This window comes from Littorina saxatilis, linkage group LG3 (assembly GCF_037325665.1).
Source record: "Littorina saxatilis isolate snail1 linkage group LG3, US_GU_Lsax_2.0, whole genome shotgun sequence".
Classification (NCBI taxonomy): domain Eukaryota; kingdom Metazoa; phylum Mollusca; class Gastropoda; order Littorinimorpha; family Littorinidae; genus Littorina; species Littorina saxatilis.
In genome coordinates, this window is record NC_090247.1 from 58,168,634 (window position 1) to 58,188,120 (window position 19,487).

At 39.4% G+C, this 19,487-nt stretch overlaps 1 protein-coding gene across 2 annotated transcripts in view; it reads right to left on the minus strand.

Moving 5' to 3' along the window:
* LOC138962772 (girdin-like) overlaps positions 1-6,043 on the minus strand; it is a 42,392-nt gene extending 36,349 nt beyond the window's left edge. For both annotated transcript variants that reach the window (XM_070334718.1, XM_070334720.1), the window contains exon 1: positions 5,973-6,043. The gene's annotated coding sequence lies outside the window, so the exon portion shown is untranslated. The remainder of the gene's footprint in view (positions 1-5,972) is intronic.
* Between the last annotated feature and the right edge of the window lie 13,444 nt (positions 6,044-19,487).

Consider the following 19,487-nt stretch of genomic DNA (forward strand, 5'->3'; position numbering starts at 1 on the left):
ATAATGTATTACACGTAAAATTAATTTGTCTTAAATATTCTTCTACCAAATACCTTTTTCTCAAATCTCTTTTAACCTTTGCCGTTCTTCCTGGGTTCACCTGTACCCAGAGACACACTAAAATCATTGTAACTCTGGAACCATTAAAGGTATCGTTTTGAAATTTTAAGTATCTCTCACACACCTAATTTGCTCTCTGTCTGCAAATTTTTAGTGTGTACATGACAAAACATTAAAATTAATTGATTATGATAATTTACATAAACACTACCGATGGCGCGGGTTCACACAAACCCATACTTTTATAGAGTAGTAGTGATTGTAACTATCCCTCTGCCGACGGCGCGGGTTCTGCTACACCCATAATTACCAAAGCGGCGGAACAGTGTCTGTCTGCCTGTTTGTCTCCAAGAGACTGTCTGTCTCTCTGTCTGTCTGTCCGTATCTCTCTGTCTGTATGTCTGTTGTCAGTTGCTCTGTCTGTCTGTCTGTCTATCTGTCTATCCGTCTATCTGTCTATCCGTCTATCTGACTGTCTGTCTATCTGTAATAATAATCATAATGCAAACTTTTATAGCGCTATTCTAGAAAAATGTCTACTCTTAGCGCTTTACAATACATACATCGACCAAGCATACTATACACGCACAGGCAAAGAAACCGACCAAACATAACCAACAAACTATACATGCACAGGCAAAGAAAACGACCAAACATACAATACACGCACAGGCAAGGTAACGACCAAACATATAAGCAAACATACTATGACCAAACATAACCAACATACTATACGCGCGCAGGCAAAGAGAACAATCAGCACATGTAATAATTACTGACAACTAATAATGCAGGCATACAGTGACAGTCCAATACACAGCCTAAGCACAAGAACCACAGTAGGCTTCTATATAAAAACGTGTCAACAGTACTATTTACACACACACAAACAGTGCTGACACAAAGCGCAGAAAATATATATACACGTTATTTTAGGCACTAGGTAGGGGGTGAGATGGGGCGGGATGGGGTCTCTGTCTCTGTCTCTCTCTGTCTCTCTCTCTGTCTCTCTCTCTCTCTGTCTCTCTCTCTATCTGTCTCTCTCTCTTTCTCTCTGTCTCTCTCTCTCTCTGTCTCTCTGTCTCTCTCTGTCTGTCTCTCTCTCTCTCTCTCTCTCTCTCTGTATCTCTCTCTTAGTTTCTCTCTCTGTCTCTCTCTCTCTGTCTCTCTTTCATAGTCTCTCTCTCTCTCTCTTTCTTAGTCTCTCTCTCTCTTTCTTAGTCTCTCTCTATCTCTCTTTATTAGTCTCTCTCTCTCTCTCTTTCTTAGTCTCTCTCTCTCTTTCTTAGTCTCTCTCTCTCTCTTTCTTAGTCTCTCTCTCTCTTTCTTAGTCTCTCTCTCTCTTTCTTAGTCTCTCCCTCTCTCTTTCTTAGTCTCTCTCTCTTTCTTAGTCTCTCTCTCTCTCTTTCTTAGTCTCTCTCTCTCTTTCTTAGTCTCTCTCTCTTTCTTAGTCTCTCTCTCTCTTTCTTAGTCTCTCTCTCAGTCTCTCTCTCTCTCTCTTTCTTAGTCTCTCTTTTTCTTTCTTAGTCTCTCTCTCTCTTTCTTAGTCTCTCTCTCTCTCTCTCTCTCTTTCTTAGTCTCTCTCTCTCTTTCTTTGTCTCTCTCTCTCTTTCTTAGTCTCTCTCTCTCTCTCTTTCTTAGTCTCTCTCTCTCTCTTTCTTAGTCTCTCTCTCTCTCTTTCTTAGTCTATCTCTCTCTCTCTTTCTTAGTCTCTCTCTCTCTCTCTTTCTTAGTCTCTCTCTCTCTCTCTTTCTTAGTCTCTCTCTCTCTCTTTCTTAGTCTCTCTCTCTCTCTTTCTTAGTCTCTCTCTCTCTCTCTTTCTTAGTCTCTCTCTCTCTCTCTTTCTTAGTCTCTCTCTCTCTCTCTTTCTTAGTCTTTCTCTCTCTTTCTTTGTCTCTCTCTCTCTCTCTTTCTTAGTCTCTCTCTCTCTCTTTCTTAGTCTCTCTCTCTCTCTCTTTCTTAGTCTCTCTCTCTCTCTTTCTTAGTCTCTCTCTCTCTTTCTTAGTCTCTCTCTCTCTCTCTTTCTTAGTCTCACTTTCTCTCTTTCTTAGTCTCCCTCTCTCTCTTTTTTAGTCTCTCTCTCTCTTGCTTAGTCTCTCTCTCTCTCTTTCTTAGTCTCTTTCTCTCTTTCTTAGTCTCATTCTCTCTTTCTTAGTCTCTCTCTCTCTCTTTCTTAGTCTATCTCTCTCTCTCTTTCTTAGTCTCTCTCTCTCTCTTTCTTAGTCTCTCTCTCTTTCTTAGTCTCTCTCTCTCTCTCTCTTTCTTAGTCTCTCTCTCTCTCTTTCTCTCTCTCTTTCTTAGTCTCTCTCTTTCTTAGTCTCTCTCTCTCTCTCTTTCTTAGTCTCTCTCTCTCTCTTTCTTAGTTTCTCTCTCTCTCTCTCTCTCTTTCTTAGTCTCTCAGTCTCTCTCAGTCTCTCTCAGTCTCTCTCAGTCTCTTCCTCCCCCTCTCACTCCCCCTCTCCCTCCCCTGCAAGAAGTCGGTGAAGGGAGAAACTCGATGCACCCACTGAAGTAGCGCTGTGGGTTTCCCTGAACCCACCCCGTCGTTAGAGAAATAAACGGTAAAAACCCTCTTTCAAATGTATGGGTTCAGACAAACCCGCATCGTCGTTAGAGAAATAAACGGTAAAAACCCACTTTCAAATGTATGGGTTCAGACAAACCCGCATCGTCGGGCGTGTGTAGTCAAAAGCGGCATCCGGCAAAGGTGAACTCATTGTCTACCAGGTACGGATATATTCGTACCCACTCATGTGGCTCTATCTGACAAACACATTCACTTCAGTCGCTTTCTGTAACTTCGATCTTAGTCGCCTGCATTCCATCGTGTTGCTACACAGTTCCTACACAGTTACTACAACTCTGAGTGACCTGCTGTAGCACAGCTGGTCTCGGCTAAAAAAAAACTTGGTCAACATAGGTGGGGCAGAAAGTGTTAAATGCAACCAGTGTAGGAACAACTTTTGCATACTTACACTTATAAATAAAATATTTGGCATTTAATATTATAAAATCAAACACTGTACTACTTTTAAAATAGTGATCAATACCAAACAAAGTAAACTTTTCATTAAAGGAATTGTGACATTGTGACATTCATTTTTAACATAATTTAACAGATCATTCCAAAATGACTATATATATTGACACGCCCATAAACAATGTTGAATACTATCCCTCTCATCTCGGCATTAATAATTGTTTTAATTATGGTCCTCATATGAAGAGTTGGTTTGGTAATAAGTTAGGTTGTGCAGAGATGTGATGATTTGTGTGTGTGTCTTTGTTTGTTTTAGTTTTTTTGTTTTTCTTTGATTGTATAATTATTGTCTTTTTAAGCTGGTAGAACATTCCAAATGTCCACATTGTTTGCTTGTGTTGTACTTGTTGGGTAAAAAAAAAAAGAAAAAAGAAAGAAAAAAAGTGAAAAAAGTCATAATCCGCTAAGGATACACCTGCACTTACAAAACAAGAAAACCGTAATAAAACTGGCAGGAGAATGTCTACCCGTACACACACACACACACACACACACACACACACAATTATATGTAATATTTTCTGATCAGTGACCTGAACTATTCTGAAAGTGCTTTGGTCATTTTGTTCGGATTCTTCCTCGTGATAGGTTGTTTATTTGGCCAAACTCATATCAACATGGTCTTGGCCCGTCGCATGATAACTTTGATTTTTAGTGTGATATTACATTTCAAAGAGTTTCAACATGTAATACCAGGAATGGATTGGTAGTTTTTGTACTGTGGATCAACCAAATATCAATAAACAAATACGTCTCTTTGCATCGAGTCTGATTTCGTCATTTATTTAGAATTTAAGGGGATACTAATGAATTCAAGTTACTTCCCCTGCTTTGTGACGTCATTTTGCTTCATTTATTCAAGGAATTATTCCCCTTACCTTTTCAAAGGACTGTAAATCTCCACTGCTAGTGTGCACAGTACCAAGGACGGTGATCGATAATTTTTCACACGCGTTCCCATCTCCGGCAAATGTAAACCAGCACTCGGATCTGCCTGAAACGTTGGCACCTATTGCCTCAACCATATTTTGCTTAGCATGCAAAGTCACAATTGTTTTGCCTTAAACCATGAATTAATATGAATATTTGTTTAGTTCTTTTGAAAAAGTTACGTAATACAACACGCTTAGTATACACATTCGCAAAAAGCAACACATAAAATTTAGATCAGCCTATTGGTCATAACGTCTCAAATTTCCAAAACAAATAATTGAGAACTTGGGCATATGGCTCTTTCAGTGGAGCACCCCCTCAAAAATGGCCGCACAACGTGCATTTTTGGGCCTCTGAAACGGTTGACACCTACCGCCTTTGACAGAAGGCTTCATAAAGACTAGACAAGTAAGGTGCATAAAACAAAATGCTCTGAACAGGATATTGAATGGCCTTTCCAACAGTAGTCAGAAGTGTTTGGTTTGTGCATATTCAGATTTCTTGCAGATTTTAAAATACAGGGCTATGGTTTTTGTCAGGACGATTTTAGGGGTGACCTTGTTTGACAGGCTTGTCACGGGATGCCTATACGATGTACCATCAATCGGACAAATGATATGAACAGCTGACATAATTACCTTTTCCAGCATATTATAAAGTTTAACTAAAACGAATTGCGTGTTAATGCTTTTCTTAGCGTGCGGAATTTGTTGCAATGATGCGTTGGCCAAGTTTACTTTGGATGCTTAGTAATACGTCTCTATTGTCTCTAGTGTAATAAAGCCTGTTTGAACGTCCTCTGCACTGACGTTTACAGTAATACATTGGGAGATTTGTTGTTGTATATCTTTGATATAAAAAGTGACTTTTTCGCAGGATGTTTTATTTTTTATTTTTTAAATATCATATCAACCGATACTTGTCCTCAAGAGGCCAACAAAATGCCTGTTGGACAGAAATATTCCTTTTAGTTCGTAGGAGTTATGTACCTCATACATTCTTTCCATGGAGACAAGAAATACACTTAATTACTTGCCCTGAACGTGTCTGGAACAAATGATTTCTTCAAAATAAAATAGTTCATAAGCACAGTAATTGGTGACTCTTTCGCTAAGTGTTCTGAAACGTAACGGAACGTCCTGTATACTTAATTATTGATTACTATATTGTGTGAATCGCTCAAGCCGCCATCGTAACTTCGATATAAAAATGTCAATACAGGTGTTGTGGAAAAATATCTATACCGGTGTTGTTGGAATTTCCAAGTGCTTCTGCTCAGAATGTGAACTCAGAAAGCATGTAAAACCTCCTAATGTGGCTCCTATAGCTTCTTATCAAACTATTTTTGAATTTGTTAGAACATATGCACACAGTTTCAAATGAACAGTTCAATAAAGTGTTTTGTTCATGTTTGTCAGTCAGGACGTGTGCATGGTGCTTTGATTCGGAGGTCTCCTTTTGATAACGGACACTATGGCTGTTGCATTTGCGAGTGTACAAAGTCGGTATTTTTGGGAAGGATTCTGATTGCCTTGTATAGTTTGTTTGACACCTGCGATCGACACCTGCATCAGAAGGAATAGCATGGCACGCGAAATACACAAGGTAGCAAAACAAAATAATCTGTTCAGGGTAGATAATTGGTTTGACTTTCTTCTCGTATGTCAAAGTTGCAAACTTTTGCCTATTGTGATTTTGTGTCGATTTTTCATTCGGCTCTTCCGTTTTTGTGTGGTCGATTTTGAGGGTACCCTTACTTGAGCGGCGGTCACGTGATCCCTGTAAAAGAAATATTTAATCCAAAAGATGATCCTGAAGGTTAAGTGAACGGCCTTCTCTGGCATATACAGTTTTAATTAAATGACACAGGAATTAATGCTTTAATTTGGGTTTGAAATTTGTTGCAATAATTTTATGGCCAACTTTAGTAATCACTCACCTCCAATGCTGATGGGCTGCGTGTAGACAAAACAAAACTTGGGCTTTATGACGAACAAAGCTGCTCTGTTGCTGTCTGTAACAACACGCCCTCGTTATCGTCCCTTTTATAATGACGGTTATGTTGGCTTTCATTGGTCACACGACATGACGTATTCAGCCTCTTAACATGAGACTGCAAAACTGGTTTAGGCAGTGTTCGAGTCATCCAACGCAAACCTCACACAACATCCCGAGAAAGGTGAGTTGTTGACAAGGAATTTGGCAAGCACTATGTCCTTGCGTGTTTGATTCCTGAAAACTACTGCTGTCGTATTAAACGCAACATGATTCAACTTACCGAAAAATGTATATCTTAAAATAACTAAGCTCACTCTCTCTCTCTCTCTCTCTCTCTCTCTCTCTCTCTCTCTCTCTCTCTCTCTCTCTCTCTCTCTCTCTCTCTCTCTCTAAATATATCTATATATAAATATATATATCTTTCAATTTTTTTTTTCTTGTTCACAAATCAACCGTACCCGCGTCCTCAGCACAGTACTGAAATGGCAGTGCGCCAAGTTGTTATTTTCCATAACCTGTAAGAGGTGTTTGCTCTCTCTCTCTCTCTCTCTCTCTCTCTCTCTCTCTCTCTCTCTCTCTCTCTCTCTCTCTCTCTCTCTCTCTCTCTCTCTCTCGTTCAACGAGAAGAGTATTGAATGAGGAAAGGAAATAAAAAAAAATGTCCCACCGCATGACACGAATTGTGATTAGTAGACATGTACTTATCTTAGCTCAAAGCAAAAAGAAGTGATAGAGCAGGAGCTTTTAAGAAATCAGTTCCTCGGGAATGTCAAACTGTGAACGTGGTGTAAATTAAATATTCCATTCCTTGAACTTTGCCTTACACTTTTGGCAGGCACCCAATGAAACAGAATTGTCAGAGCACTCGACACGTAAACTGTGTTTATCCAATCCTATACAAGGCTGACAGGTGACATTCAATCTACTTATGTAAGGGTACTGTGCTTTCTTTTTCTGTTTTTTCTTTTTCATCCGTCTTCAGAGCAGTACTGAAATGGCAGTGCGACAAGTTGTTTTGTTCCAAAATCTCTACATCAGATTAGTAAATTTTGTTTTTGAGCATAAAATGTTAGCGTCCTATTTTTGGGACAGTGGGCCTTGATGGTAACACATGGGTAGAGGTTTTTCACGTCACCACACAACAGACACCAGCTTACTGCTTTGTAGATCGGCTTTAACCTTCGCCGTTAGTAGGTCGTGAGTACTTTAGTAACAGTCCGGACTTTAATTGCGAATATCTCGAAAACTAGGTGGAATTCTGTAATGAGCTTTTGGAAATGCCTCAAACACCTACAAATCTATTATCTCCTAAACCCGCATTAAACTTGATTTACAGGTAATTAAATAAACAAAGGTCAAACATCGACTATCTTCGCAGCACGTGGTGAGACACTATGTAACCATACTTCTAACAGTGTAATGTGACTTTCTGGTTCTCTTTCTGAGAAGAGTTCTGATCTATTTCAAGATGGCTCAAGGAACAAGCAGCGAACTCGAGCGGGAGTTTGAGAACCGCGGGTAAGGTTGTTTTTTCAATATAATTGCAATGCCTTCAGCGGCGGCCGTCAGCGTGTCAAATATGTTCCTGTGCCGGTCCATTGTGTTCGCGGCTTACATCAACAAATGACTGAGTTTATGTTTCTCTTTCTCAGAAGAGTTCTCAACTTTCAAGGGGCCAGTTCGGGGTTGTGTTATTTTCAGCCATACACATTGAGTAGTGGATTTGTAGATTGAAACCCTGATTGGGCCTTCAATGTGTACACAGAAGTTTTCAGACAAAATCGCGATTGTAAGGGAGATAATTGTGGGTTCGATGTCAAAATAAAAGCTGAGTTATGGTTCCTGTTTATTTCAGGTAAGAATTAACTTGGTGCGTAATTACACAACACGTAAACGATAAATGTAAATACAGCATGACTTCCCTTCTTTGTCTCTGTTAATCTAGGGAGAAAATATCCAGCGATATTTCTCCGTAGGCCTAAAGTTCGGCCATGACCTAGGCAAAATAACTTGCGCAGTCGCAGAAACAAGAAAATGGAAATCTTTTATGAAATGATTGGGAGCCAAGCAAATTTGACCTCTTGATTCCGACCATGAACCCGCTGTTGATAATCTGGAAGGTCGTACCAGAAATGCAGATCTATCTCTGGCCGATTCATAGATTCAACCTACAAACTGCGACCTCATCTGTGATCAGATGGCCAAGCAATGCGTGAAATCAGTCTTTTATTCTAAAGCCTTATGGCTCGTTTCGACAAGCATTAAACGGATGAAATTAACCACATGCAGTTTATTCTTCAGACTGAATAAATGCACACAAAAAATGGGTTGGGTTCGGTGATTTGTACATAAACGTCTTCCTCACGATAGATTCGCTGATTTGTCTTATGAAGCCGTCATCAACACGAACACAATGATTGCAGAAGCAAACTCTGTACCTACACGACCGAGACACAAGACTGATTATTTCACAGCTGCAATGTGAATAGAGAACAAAGACGTTTTGGGTAAGCTTACTCACGTCAGGTCTTCACTGACAAGCTAGGAACAGACGGAAAATTCCGAACAAAAGTAAATGACGTCAAAGTCTCTTTCGCTTTGCGTGCAACTTTGTCATGACGTCTTTTTGTGACGACAGTATACGCGACAATTTGTTCGCTTCCGGTGTCATTTTAGACTGAAAAGCAACTCAAAAGAAGGAGCTGAGCCTGTGTCTTGAAACAGCTGAAACACTCTTTTGGGTTGTCGTTTCAATGTTAACCAAAAAGTTAAAGAAAAAAACCAATGTTCAGTTGCAAAATGATAGCGGACTGAGCATTTATTCCGGTTGATGAAGGTACGATTGAAGCTTCTATTCACTCCGTCAACCCACAAGACCTAAGATTTGTAGCAGACGACAAACAAAGTATGCGTTTTTCCAGTCTTGTGATGACGATTATGCCGTTATAAATTATCTGTACGTTGTGAAAACATTTCAAAACAAAATTTAGCTTTGATGCGTCACGCGCGGGATATACACGTTTTCATCCATGGAATTGGTTTTTCGTCTCGGCAGGGTGAATGAATGATGTCTTTTCCGGCCAAAACTGTCCTTGCCAAGACTGAAACAAAATATAGTTCTACAACTTCTAGGCTTGCGTTGATTATTCTGCCCATGGTGAATTTCCCATGCTTTGTTTCCACATCCCATGACAAATTCTCCTTACTTTGGTCATGCCATATATACTTTACAGCTCCTTCCATCCATGGTATCGCGTGATATTTTTTGTCTCGACGGGGTGAAAGAATATAATGACGTCACTCTCGGCAGAGCCTCGAGTGACGTCATCATATTCATTGACCCAGTCTCGACAAAAAATATCACGCGATACCATGGATGGAGGGAGCTGTAACTTATACGTACAAAATCGGAAATATATTTAGTTTGATAATCTAATTCAACGAAAAGCCTGATTTCTGTATTTTTTCTCTTTTTACATTTAGTCAAGTTTGGACTAAATGTTTTAACGTAGAGGGGGAATCGAGACGAGGGTCGTGGTGTATGTGTGTCTGTCTGTCTGTATGTGTGTCTGTGTGTGTGTGTGTAGAGCGATTCAGACTAAACTACTGGACCGATCTTTATGAAATTTGACATGAGAGTTCCTGGGTATGAAATCCCCAGACGTTTTTTTTCATTTTTTCGATAAATGTCTTTTATGACGTCATATCCGGCTTTTCGTGAAAGTTGAGGCGGCACTGTCACGCTCTCATTTTTCCATCAAATCGGTTGAAATTTTGGTCAAGTAATCTTCGACAAAGCTCGGACTTCGGTATTGCATTTCAGCTTGGTGGCTTAAAAATTAATTAATGACTTTGGTCATTAAAAATCTGAAAATTGTAAAAAAAATATTGTTTTTATAAAACGATCCAAATTTACGTTCATCTTATTCTCCATCATATTCTGATTCCAAAAACATATACATATGTTATATTTGGATTAAAAACAAGCTCTGAAAATTAAAAATATAAAAATTATTATCAATTTTTTTCTTCTCGAAATCAATTTAAAAACACTTTCATCTTATTCCTTGTTGGTTCCTGATTCCAAAAACATATAGATATGATATGTTTGGATTAAAAACACGCTCAGAAAGTTAAAACGAAGAGAGGTACAGAAAAGCGTGCTATCCTTCTCAGCGCAACTAGCTACTACCCCGCTCTTCTTGTCAATTTCACTGCCTTCGCCATGAGCGGTGGACTGACGATGCTACGAGTATACGGTCTTGCTGACAAATTGCATTGCATTCTTTTTCATTCTGTGAGTTCGACAGCTACTTGACTAAATGTTGTATTTTCGCCTTACGCGATTTGTTTACATTTAGTCAAGTTTTGGTGAACAGCTCAGATCATGGGTCAATAAAGTGTTACACAGATGGTCAAAATTAAAGTACAAGATATTGCACTGGAAGTGGAACTACACTGTTGCTTAGTGTCTGTATGAAGCTACAAGGTGAAAATAGAAAAAGAAAAACACGATTCTTGACTTTGATGGGCTTTTTCTGCTCGTAAGCACACATACTTCTGCTCATCACAGCATGCCCCATTATTGAGTTTAAAACACCAATTAAATTTGTTTTGAATAAAACTCACAATTTTACAATAAGAATTTAGAGACCTGAATCAATTAGGTATATCCTACTTAGTTTGACTTTTGCAAAACTAAGTAATTACACATTTAATTGAATCAGTCAGACAGACGGAGACATAGAGAGACAGACAGAGGGCAAACAGAAATCTGAGAAAGAAACCCCTTTAAAAATGTTACCATGTTTGAAATGAAACATCGCAAGGTGAAGCCATAATTCATCACCTTTCAGTATGACGTCATGAGCGTGTTCCACACTTGAAATGACGTGTTTTTATCATGTTGTCAGCTGCACGGAGCTTGGAAGTATAATTTCCATTCAACGATCCGAGTTTGTTAAGTTTTAGCCTATTTTCAACGTCAAACACCATGAAACTATATATATTTGGAATCAGAAAATGGTAAGGAATAGATAGAAGTTGTTTTTAAGTGTCTTTTTTCATAAATAAAGATAGTGGTTATTTATCGGTTTTCTTCATTTTTAAGCATAATTATCAATACAAAACAACAAAACTATATAGTTTTAGATACAGGACGCAATAGGGAATACACCAATATAAAGTTTTTGTTTCAAATATTAGTTTTTAAAAATTTGACAAAATGACATATTTTGAACAAACATTTCAATAACAAAACTTTAAGTGACCAAACTGAAATGCAATCCCATAATCCATAATCTGAGATTGTGTGATAAGAAATTCGATCAAATTGATGAAAAACTGTAACTGTGAAAGTGCTGCCTCGACCTTTTGGCAAACGGTAAAATATGACGTCATCAGACTGTCCTATCAATAAACGGAAAAATCTTCCATGAGAAAATCCAGTCAAAAATATCCATATCAAATTTCATAAAGATCCACTCCGTAGTTTTTGAGATATGATCTGCAGTGTGAAAAAACGCCCATAACGCCCATAACGCAAACTCATTTGTCATGATTTGGTCGTGTTCTGCCGATACTATAATGTTTTTCTTTCCTAAAACACACTATAATAGTAGCCTTTCCCAATGTCTATGCTAAAACTGACTTGTCTGTGTTGTCAATGATTTTGCTACAGTGTGAGAACAAAAAGTCTAAACAATCTCACGCCCATAACGCTGTAACACGAAAACTCATTTGGTCGTGTTCTGCCGATACTGTAATGTTTTTCTTTCTTAAAACACACTATAATAGTAGCCCTTCCCAAATGCAATGCTAAAAATGACTGGTCTGTGTTGTCAATGATTTTCTGCGAGAATGCGATCTATCTGTTTGTCGCAAAGACCGTGTGACACGAAAGTTATGAGCGGAAGACAAATCTGCTGAGTGCAATTACGTTTCAGAAGATAGTTGGTTAAAACAGTTTATCACTCAGACACGCAAAGGAACACTATAACTTTATTATTCAGGCCATATTTGCTTTCCTTTGTCATGTATGAAAGTACTGGCCTTGGTTGAAGAAAGCGACCTGTCGCTGTGCAACAAATTTGTCGCCATTTTCCGCCGGAGTTTTGTAAATAAAACGTGTTTACTACCCACACATACAAAACGATGCTGTTGGTTCTTTTTACATTTAGTCAAGTTATGACTAAATGTTTTAACATCGAGGGGGGAATCGAGACAAGGGTCGTGGTGTATGTGTATGTGTGTGTGTATGTGTGTGTGTGTGTGCGTGTAGAGCGATTCAGACCAAACTACTGGACCGATCTTTATGAAATTAGACATGAAAGTTCCTGGGTATGATATCCCCATACGTTTTATTCATTTTTTTGATAAATGTCTTTGATGACGTCATATCCGGCTTTTCGTGAAAGTTGAGGCGGCACTGTCACGCCCTCATTTTTCAACCAAATTGGTTGAAATTTTGGTCAGGTAATGTTCGACAAAGCCCGGACTTCGGTATTGCATTTCAGCGTGGTGGCTTAAAAATTAATTAATGACTTTGGTCATTAAAAATCTGAAAATTGTAAAAAAAATATTTCTTTTATAAAACGATCCAAATTTACGTTCATCTTATTCTCCATCATTTGCTGATTCCAAAAACATAAATATGTTACATTTGGATTAAAAACAAGCTCTGAAAATTAAATATATAAAAATTATTATCAAAATTAAATTGTCCAAATCATTTTAAAAACACTTTCATCTTATTCCTTGTCGGTTCCTGATTCCAAAAACATATAGATATGATATATTTGGATTAAAAACACGCTCAGAAAGTTAAAACGAAGAGAGGTACAGAAAAGCGTGCTATCCTTCTTAGCGCAACTACTACCCCGCTCTTCTTGTCAATTTCACTGCCTTTGCCATGAGCGGTGGACTGACGATGCTACGAGTATACGGTCTTGCTGCGTTGCATTGCGTTCCGTTTCATTCTGTGAGTTCGACAGCTACTTGACTAAATGTTGTATTTTCGCCTTACGCGACTTGTTATTTTCTTATTGTTTCATTCATGCTTAGCAGTTTAGTATGCTTTGTTTTCTTCTCAATTCAATGGATGGCTATAAAATAAGCATTTAAATGTGAAGGTGTTAAAATTACCCATGATCTGAGCTGTTCACTTTGACTAAATGTTTTAACGTAGAGGGGGGAATCGAGACGAGGGTCGTGGTGTATGTGTGTCTGTCTGTCTGTCTGTGTGTGTGTGTAGAGCGATTCAGACTAAACTACTGGACCGATCTTTATGAAATTTTACATGAGAGTTCCTGGGTATGATATCCCGAGAAATTTTTTTCATTTTTTTGATAAATGTCTTTGATGACGTCATATCCGGCTTTTCGTAAAAGTTGAGGCGGCACTGTCACGCTCTCATTTTTCAACCAAATTGGTTGAAATTTTGGTCAAGTAGTCTTCCACGAAGCCCGGACTTCGGTATTGCATTTCAGCGTGGTGGCTTAAAAATTAATTAATGACTTTGGTCATTAAAAATCTGAAAATTGTAAAAAAAATATTGTTTTTATAAAACGATCCAAATTTACGTTTATCTTATTCTCCATTATTTTCGGATTCCAAAAACATATAAATATGTTATATTCGGATTAAAAACAAGCTCTGAAAATTAAATATATAAAAATTATTATCAAAATTAAATTTTTGAAATCAATTTAAAAACACTTTCATCTTATTCCTTGTCGGTTCCTGATTCCAAAAACATATAGATATGATATGTTTGGATTAAAAACACGCTCAGAAAGTTAAAACGAAGAGAGGTACAGAAAAGCGTGCTATCCTTCTTAGCGCAACTACTACCCCGCTCTTCTTGTCAATTTCACTGCCTTTGCCATGAGCGGTGGACTGACGATGCTACGAGTATACGGTCTTGCTGAAAAATGGCATTGCGTTCAGTTTCATTCTGTGAGTTCGACAGCTACTTGACTAAATATTGTATTTTCGCCTTACGCGACTTGTTTGCTTTCTACATTTAGTCAAGTTTTGACTAAATGTTTTAACATAGAGGGGGAATCGAGAAGAGGGTCGTTGTGTGTGTGTGTCTGTGTCTGTGTCTGTGCGTGTGTGTGTGTGTAGAGCGATTCAGACCAAACTTCTGGACCGATCTTTATGAAATTTTACATGAGAGTTCCTGGGAATGATATCCCCGGACGTTTTTTCTTTTTTTCGATAAATACTTTTGATGACGTCATATCCGGCTTTTTGTAAAAGTTGAGGCGGCACTGTCACACCCTCATTTTTCAAAAAAATTGATTGAAATTTTTGTAAAGCAATCTTCGACGAAGGCCGGACTTCGGTATTGCATTTCAGCTTGGTGGCTTAAAAATTAATTAATGACTTTGGTCATTAAAAATCTGAAAATTGTAATAATCTTTTTTATATAAAACGATCCAAATTTACGTTCATCTTATTCTACATTATTTCCTGATTCCAAAAACATATAAATATGTTATATTTGGATCAAAAACAAGCTCTGAAAATTAAAAATATAAAAATTATGATCAAAATTAAATTTCCGAAATCGAGTTAAAAACAATTTCATCTTATTCCTTGTCGGTTCCTGATTCCAAAAACATATAGATATGATATGTTTAGATTAAAAACACGCTCAGAAAGTTAAAACGAAGAGAGGTACAGAAAAGCGTGCTATGCAGCACAGCGAAACCACTACCGCGCTGAACAGGCTCGTCAGTTTCACTCCGTTTTGCACAAGCGGCGGACTACGGTCATTGGAAAAAAATGCAGTGCGTTCAGTTTCATTCTGTGAGTTCCACAGCTTGACTAAATGTAGTAATTTCGCCTTACGCAACTTGTTATTACTTTTTTGATTCATATTCTAACATTTTTTAAACGTATTATCATTAGATTAAACCCTCCCATGGGCGAGGGCTGGATGTAAAAAAGCACCTGTTTGCTTATGCCATTACCCTCGTTAATGAAGACTTTGTCTTGTCTTGTCTTGTCTTGTCTTGTCTCTCTTTCTCTCGCTCTCTCTGAAGGATATTTTGTTGTTCCTTTCACTTTGCCAGAGATTTGCAATTTTCGGAAGAAAGTCTCTGCATGATTTTCAGTTGTTTCATTCGGGTTTTGATCTTTTTATAAAAAAAAAAGGCTTTGATTTTGACAAATTGTAAGACAGTGTTATTGCATGAGCAATTTTTTGATTAGGGCTTTTGTGAACAAGAAACAATTGACAAGTGGCTCTCTCCCATCCCACCCCCCCCCCCTTTCCCCGTCGCGATATAACCTTGAACGGTTGAAAATGACGTTAAACACCAAATAAAGAAAGAATATATTTTCAAATACAAATATTGACACAAGGTATAACCGATGATACTGAAACCTTTTCTTCTCTCCCAAATTCTTTTATGAAATTAGACGGGGAGAGAGAGAGGGTGGGGGGGGGGGGGGCAGGGCTGGACCAAATGAGTTGTAAGGGGGGGGTTCCTCCTTTTTTTTGGGGGGGGGGGAAAATCAGCGAAGTGGTGAAGCCACAAGCGCGCGCTTGCTTTGCAGGCGCGCGAACTAGGGGGGTCCGGGGGCATGCTCCCCCGGAAAAATTTTGAAAAACGGTTAAAATCTTTGCAATCTGGTGCATTCTGGGCCTTGTTTTGAGGGTTAAGAGCAGCATTGTTTTGGTGCTAAAACTAGTAAAAGTCAAAGCAAGGTACATGCTTTTTCCAGGGGTGGGGTTCCGGAACCCCTGGAACCCCCCCCTGGGTCCGGCCCTGGGGTGGGGGGGGGGGGGGGTTGACAGACAGGCAGAGAAAGAGCGAGAAAGCGGAAGAGAGAGACAGTTAACAGAGAGAGAGAGAGAGAGGGAAGGAGAGTGCTTTTTATTTTATGGTTGGTTGGGTTTAGTTCTGAACGCACTGTTTTTGACAATAGTTTTCATTCACGAAAAGGCAAATTAAATTACCGCTCTCTCTCTCTCTCTCTCTCTCTCTCTCTCTCTCTCTCTCTCTCTCTCTCTCTCTCTCTCTCTCTCTCTCTCTCTCTCTCTCTCTCTCTCTCTCTCTCTCTCTCTCTCTCTCTCTCTCTTTTGAATTTTTAATTTTTATTTTGTTATACCTTTCCCCATTGTTTTTTTTATTTTTTTATATTTTTTTTTTATAAATTCTTCATATTTGTTCTTTGTTTCATGTGTGTATTATAGTAGGGACTAGCTGTAAGAAAGGACCATATGGACCTAATACTATCATCCCTCGGTAATAAAGTTTTCGAGTTCGAGTTCGAGTTCTCTCTGTCTCTCTGTCTCTCTGTCTCTGTCTCTGTCTCTGTCTCTCTCTCTCTCTCTTCATTATACACACACACGCACACGCACAAACGCATACGTACACACGGTATCGTACACACAAACTCACACAGAAAAACATCCGTGTATGTATAATTATACGGTATCATGCGAGAGAGGGAGAGAGGGGTGAGAAGACAGAAAGACAGATGGGGAGAGAGAGGGGGAGGGGAGCGGAAGAAACAAGGAGAGAGCGATTTAAAAGAGGTACAGAGAAAGAGCGATTGAGAGGTGCAGAGAGAGAGAGAAAGAAAGAGAGAGAGAGAGAGAGAGAGATAGAGAGAGAGAGAGAGAGAGAGAGAGAGAGAGAGAGAGAGAGAGAGAGAGAGAGAGAGAGAGAGAGAGAGAGAGAGAGAGAGAGAACTCAGAATGGTTTATCATACTTAGGCCACAGACTCATATACAAACCACGGTGGATGGGGGAAGAACAAAATCCCCCCCCCCCCCCAAAAAAAAAAACCCACCAACAACAACCATGAAATAAATACGTGGTGAAAAAAACAGAGAGAGACAGAGACAGACAGACATACAGATCCGACAGACAGCCATGCAGACAATATATATATACACACACTCACACGCACACACAAAGGGAAGTGTCTGCCGTTTGAACATGTGGTGTATAGTGCTATATCGACACGTAGCGTTATCGACACGTAGCGCTACAGTACATAGGTTTTTCAAAAATAGTGATATCGACACGTAGTTCTATTGAGACGTAGTTGATAATGGCATGTGTGAATTGTGGCAATAGCACTACGTGCCGATAGCACTACTGTTTTGGGCAATTTGTGTCGATAGCACTACAGAAAATAGCGCAAACGATACGTAGCACAAATGACACCGGCTTGTTTCCAGCATGCGTTGTTCCAGCCATCCAATGAAGAGGTAACCAAGTGTCGGAGCCATAGGAGTGGCCATTGCAGTCCCGTGTTCTTTTTTTGTACAATTGTCCTTCAAATGTCAACATTGTTGTAAAGAATGTGCCGAACAACCTGTGCAATTGTTTCTGCTGGTGGGTCGTTCGGTGAAGGCTTCAATGTCAAGAAATAACGAAGCGCTGCCTCCATGTCATCATGCGGTATTTTAGTATATAGCCCTACATAATTATTATATTAGGAGAAGGATCGTACTCAGGTCGTTTTTTAAGCTAGAAAATGTATACAAAGCGAGGTGAGCGAAATACCTAATATAATTCCACTTTCTGTTATCAGGGGTAGGCTCTAGCCTTATTTGAAGAGAGAGAGAGAGAGAGAGAGAGAGAGAGAGAGAGAGAGAGAGAGAGAGAGAGAGAGAGATTGAGAGAGAGAGAGAGAGAGAAAAAGAGAGAGAGAGAGAGTGAGAGAGAGTTAAATGGATGAATAAATAGACAGATCAGTAACAATCAATAAAACAACCATGCTGTAAGAATGTATCCAACACTGAACGCCTGTTTTTGTACAGTACCGATAAGAGAGGTGTCAGTACACCAGGACACCTGTATTTTGCTGTGTCACAATGACCGTTTTATCTGCAGCTGTTGGGCGTTGAAACCTAGTCACTCAATAGTGCATACAAACAGGAGGTTCGGTAAAAGTTTACGCTTATTTCGTCTGGGCAGTTGCTTTTTCCGCGGGTGTTGCAAACAACGCAAAAAAGAGACACGCATGACTGGCCGTAAACAGTAGAGAGCTATTTCTGGCAAGAAGGGTACAGTTGCATGTTTTGTGAGAAACTTGTTGTACCTGTTTTTCGAAAACCATGTTGGTATCGACCTTGATGAATGATTATTTTCTTCTTCTATGATAAAAACATAAACACAGAAGTGCAGAAACCTGATATATATTTTGAACAAGCGGTGCCCGTATTTTTCGAAAAACCTTGACGGTAATTTCCTGAAACCGTTCTTACTGAATATATATTTATGTCCTTCTTTGATAATAACAAATATACGCCAATAGCATGGTTTGTATAACACACACACACACACACACACACACACACACACACACACACACACACACACACACACACACACACACTCATTTCATATAAGCTCGCTCTCTTTCACTCTCTCTTTCTCTCTTTCAGCCAGACTGCCACACCCGGCACACACACACACACACACACACACACACACACACACACACACACACACACACACACACACACACTTCAACCAGCCTGACCATTCTCTCGGTGATATGGAGTGCATTGTGTTCTTTTGTTCGACCCGGGATGAGAGGTGGAAAAGGGAGTCTTTCTGGATTGCAAAATTAAAAACTTTGATGCTTTCGTTTAGACCATGCAATTTGTGTGTGTGTGTGTGTGTGTGTGTGTGTATGTGTGTGTGTGTGTGTGTGTGTGTGTTAGAGAGAAAGAGAGAGAGAGAAAGTGAGAGAGAGAGAGGGGTAGAGTGAGAGAAAGTGAGAGAGAGAGAGGGGGGAGAGAGAGACACAGAGAGAGAGAGTGGAGGGGAGAGAGAGACAGAGAGAGGGAGAGAGAGAAAGAAAGTGAGAGAGAGAGAGACAGAGAGAGAGAAAGTGAGAGAGAGAGAGAAAGTGAGAGAGAGAGAGAGAAAGAGGGGGAGAGAGAGAGAAAGTGAGAGAGAGAGAGGGGGGGAGAGAGAGAAAGTGAGAGAGAGAGAGAGAGAGGGGGGGAGAGAGAAAGCGAGAGAGAGAGAGAGAGCGAGCCAGAGACAGAGTATATCTTGAATTTGTCATCGAAGACGGTTGTCGGAATGTTTATCAAAAGTCCATGAGCATGGAGATGTCTAAATCTTAGTATATCTTCTCTATCGGTCTTCGAATACATATAGTTGCGATACATAGGGAATACTACATGGCTTGCTGTGTCCTACCAGATTTACACGAGTTGTTTTTTAAATATTGAACTGCGAGCGAAAGCGAGCTGTTCACTATTTGAAAAAGCAACGAGTGTAAATCTGGTACGACACAGCGAGCCATGTAGTATTCTGTTTATCCTACATACTGTACTTACGTGTATTTTACTGAAAATATCTTGCAGTCGAGGCAGCTAAAGTGAAGACGCTTGTTTTGGAACCCCGATCTCTCCTAAAGCCTCGTGCAATCTATTACGTCAAAGCAAAGAAACGTCACTCTGAAAGTGTGG